This window comes from Schistocerca serialis, chromosome 6 (genome assembly GCF_023864345.2).
Source record: "Schistocerca serialis cubense isolate TAMUIC-IGC-003099 chromosome 6, iqSchSeri2.2, whole genome shotgun sequence".
NCBI classification, from domain to species: Eukaryota; Metazoa; Arthropoda; class Insecta; order Orthoptera; family Acrididae; genus Schistocerca; species Schistocerca serialis.
Genome location: NC_064643.1, coordinates 204311672 through 204316101, shown reverse-complemented (window position 1 = coordinate 204316101; position 4430 = coordinate 204311672). Strand labels below are relative to the sequence as shown.

Here is a 4430-nt window from a genome sequence, read left to right as displayed (position 1 = left end):
GTGTTGCTCTTCTTTGGATCTCGTCTGTTTCTTCTCTCAGTCCTGTCTGTACGGATCCCAGGCTGACGAGTAATATTAAAGTTCTGGTCGAAAGAGGGTGGTTCAGCCGACTCCTTTGTGACTGCACTGCTCTTCCTGCGAAAATGAATCTCAGCTTGGCATCTGCCTTACATGCAATTAGTGTTATGTGATGGTTCCACTTGAAGTCGCTCCGTACGCGCACTCGCAGATATTTTAATATATGTGACTGCTTTCAGTGACTTGCAACGGCATTGCCGCAGTGGATACACCGGTTCCCGTGAGATCACCGAAGTTAAGCGCTGTCGGGCGTGGCTGGCACTTGGATGGGTGACCATCCAGGCCGTCATGCGCTGTTGTCATTTTTCGGGGTGCACTCAGCCTCGTGATGCCAATTGAGGAGATCCTCGACCGAATAGCAGCGGCTCCGGTCAATGAAAACTATCATAAAGGCCGGGAGAGCGGTGTGCTGACCACACGCTCCTCATATTCGTATCGTCAACTGAGGATGACACAGCGGTCGGATGGTCCCGATGGGCCACTTGGGGCCTGAAGACGGAGTGCCAATGCCTTTCAGTGACTGCTTTACCGTCGTGTAATCATACAATAACTACAGTTTCTGCGTATTTATGCGCAATAAGCCACATTTATTTATTTTAAGTGTTCACTACCAATGCACCAGCAGGAAAATATACCGAAAACCTTAGTCGGAGCTTGAGGAGTGAACATATCTTCATTATGTGACTGCGTCTCAGACAAATCTGTTAGTGTGCACCGCAGAGTGAAGCCGATGATAGCCGGTCGCTAGTGGCCGTGCGGTTCTGGGCGCTTCAGTCTGGAACCGCGTGACCGCTACGGTCGCAGGTTCGAATCCTGCCGCGGGCATGGATGTGTGTGATGTCCTTAGGTTAGTTAGGTTTAAGTAGTTCTAAGTTCTAGGGGACTGATGACCTCAGATGTTAAGTCCCATAGTACTCAGAGCCATTTGAACCAGTTTTTGAAGCCGATGACTTGCTCATCACGTTTCGCTCTATACCTCCTCCATCTGACCACTAAGTGTAGAAACGAGCTACAAAACGAAGATAGTGGCTAGAGGGTATAACTAGCAAGACATCGGCAAAAAATATTTGTGCAACAACGCGTATATTTGTTGAGAAGTATACTGCATATACGAGGGGCGTTCAATAACTAATCACACATTTTTTTCTCGGTCAGTTTCTGTTGAAAACAATGAGGAATTTTGTGCGGAACATTGTGGAATACTATGTAAGTCTGCAGGCTTTCGTGGCCGTTGTCACTGTAGTTGAAATCTTCTGGATTATTAGGCGGCGTCCTATTTCTATAAAAATGATCGACGTTCCGACCCCTCTGCTGGAATCTTCCTCAGGATCTTCTGGTGTCTGGTGTTCTAGCAGTTGTGGACACCAGTAGAACCTGAGGAAGATCCCAGCAAAGGGGTCGAAACGTCGATCATTTTAGTAGAAATATGACGCGGCCTAATAACCCAGAAGATTTGAACTACATTGTGGAATATACCCGCTTCATCCCATATTGTTCATGAAATACCCATAGGTCGTGGTGCTATACGTATCCTCTGTAACGCAGGTGCGTTCCAAGCAGAGAGCAATCACAGAGTTTCTTTTGGCGCAAAACCGTAGCATCACAAATATTTATAGGCGCTTGCGGAATGTCTACGGAGACCTGGAAGTGAACAAAAGCACAGTGAGTAGTTGGGCGAGGCATCTTTAATCATCAAAACAAGGTCGCGCAACCCTGTCCTATCTTCTATGTGCGGTGGTCGCATGCAGCTGTGACTCTTGCAGTGTTGGAATGTACGGACACTCTAACACCGAAAATGCAGGATGCATGGCACCTGCTACCGATGTATAAATTTTTTGATGAATTGTATATAAATATCGATAATTTAAATGCTTTCTTTTAATAAGTTAGGACATTGCTTCACTGTATGAGTAAATTTAGGTGGACATCTATTGACATTTCATTGTATTTATCTGTGTCTTACTGCGAAATTTATAAGCTCTGGAAAAAAGCCAAAGGAATAGTTATTCGATCCGAGTAGCAACGATAATAGCAGTGTTTGTGCGTTGTAAAATCTTTGGGTAGTGAGTTGCTGCGCGGAGCGCGCGGAGACATAGAGACGGGTTCCAGTGCTTGTAGTGTGCGTAAGTGTGGTGTTCTCGCAGTAGAGAGTACCATTTCGGCAGCATCACGTACGCGCGCCGGCCAGATGTCTAGTAGCAGGAGTACGGACAATGGACGGGCGGAAGAGGCTGTATTAATTACGATTGCCCGTTCCTGTAATTAGCCATGCCCCACAAGATGCTACCACCTTCAACAACAGCAGCAGTTCCAGCAACACAGATTCGTCGTCGGCCCCGAGTTTCGTTGTATGCACAGCACTGAAGTAAGACTGTTCATTGGTAGAAAGTATTAACGGCTAACCCAGCAGCACAACTGAATTTGATTTGATTGATAAAATTTATTTAAATAATAATCACCTAAACTCAGGACGATTGTGTCCTCATTGTCCTCAGACATTGTTACCAAGCAAGGTCCTTGCTCCTTTTTTTTCCCTTATATGCTAACGGAGTGTCATAAGAAACAAACTGAATAGTTACAGTCGCTTTGTTAATGAATAATTTCAATTTAAGAATTTTAGCCTCAGTCTGCTTTCAATTAACTGTTGTACAACTGAGGTTTCAGTATATGAGTAAAGTAAAGCAATTTCATTTTTCAAGTCTGAGATCAATCACTGAAAAAAATTCAAATCTAAATAAGTGCACAACTTAAGTGTGCGGAAGTTTTATTTATTTTACATGTAGCTTGGAGCACATGGCTGTTTGGGTTGATACGTGTTCTATTTCTGCTCAAGTCAGTAAAAATGGCTCAGTTGTTCAGATAATAATTTGAAATCCAATTTGCAAAATAAGTAACTGCAAAGTACAAGTGCATGCTTTTTTTCTAAATTTCTTTGATGACATTACGTCGAGGCCACTGAAAGTCATTGTTCACGTAACGAAGTTCAGTACGAACATACAGTTTAATTGCTTTGAAATCATTACTCGATTTTTTTTTTCAAAATTTAATGCCAAACATAACGTAAGAGTGACTTCTTAGTTTTCTTTATCATTACATACTCACTTAAAATTAGAGTAAAAAAAAAGTGACATCCTTCAGTTGCCACATCAGTGTTTAACAATACATGTTTTTCTTTCCCATCATCTCGTACGGGATTTTGGATGTAAATTTCCCTAGTGGGCTGGCGACCGTTAATTATTTACTTTTCGTTCATTAGCGTAACTTTTGGATTCATGATAATTGCTACCTCTTTTCTGTCCAGTGTTGTTCGTGAGTGAATGCACAAAATAACTTTCATTTTTCCAAATTATAACCCTGTTCGGTTTAATTATTTTTTAATTTTAGTAAACTTTTCGATCAGAAGGGTCTGTTGTACACTCTCCTCCTACTTATCGGTATTATTTCTTCGGGAAGTATAGCCTTATCCAATTAGTAAAAGTCCATTAGGCATACACGCGATCCACGGTCATATTTTATATCGCAAGCAGGAAAGGCCGATTAGTAAGGGGGAGGTTACAGCACTCTCATCAGAGGTCATCGATGGATCACAATCAAGCACTTTACTGAACAACTGGACGTCTCTGTTGATAGTGCTAACACAGTCGTCCATCAGTTGTTGTTCTCAAAGATGTGTGCCCGCTGGGTTACTTGACGGATACAGAAGATCACAAGGAGCAAAGAAGGACGTTCTGTGCGGAATTGCTTGCGCGTTACGAGGCTCATGCTGACAATTTCTTGTCGAACATTGTCACAGCCGATGAGACATGGTTTCATCACTTCGAACCGGAAACAAAACGCCAATCGGTGGGGTGGCGCTACATCACCTCTTCTCCGAAGAAATCGTTCAAAGCCGCACCTTCAGCCGGTGAAGAAGGCGACGGCCTTCTGGGACTCTGAAGGGATTTTTCGAGTTGGTGTCTTCCCTCATGGTGCAATGATCAACTGTGAAGTCTATTGTGCTACCCTCAGGAAACTGAAGATACGACTTCACCGTACCCGTCGCCACAAAAATGCAAACGAGCTTCTCCTTTTCCACGACAACGCATGGCCTCACAGAGGCCTGCCTACGCGAAAGGAGTTCACTCAACTTCATTGAAGTGCACCATCGTATAGTCCGGATCTCACACCGTCCGACTTACAACTGATTGGCTCAATAAAGGATACCCTCCGGGGGAAGCAATACGTGGATGATGGGGAGGTTACTGATGCACCAAGACGTTGGCTCCGACAGAGACCAGTAGAGTGTTACCATCATGGAACACGGGCTCTCCCTGTGAGGTGGCGTAGAGTTGTCGCACTGGATTGAGTTGAAA

The 4430-nt window shown here is 44.0% G+C and overlaps 1 pseudogene; it reads left to right on the top strand.

The window, feature by feature from the left end:
- The first annotated feature begins 262 nt into the window (after positions 1–262).
- LOC126485737 (5S ribosomal RNA) lies at positions 263–380 on the top strand (annotated as a pseudogene).
- The last annotated feature ends 4050 nt before the right edge of the window (positions 381–4430 follow it).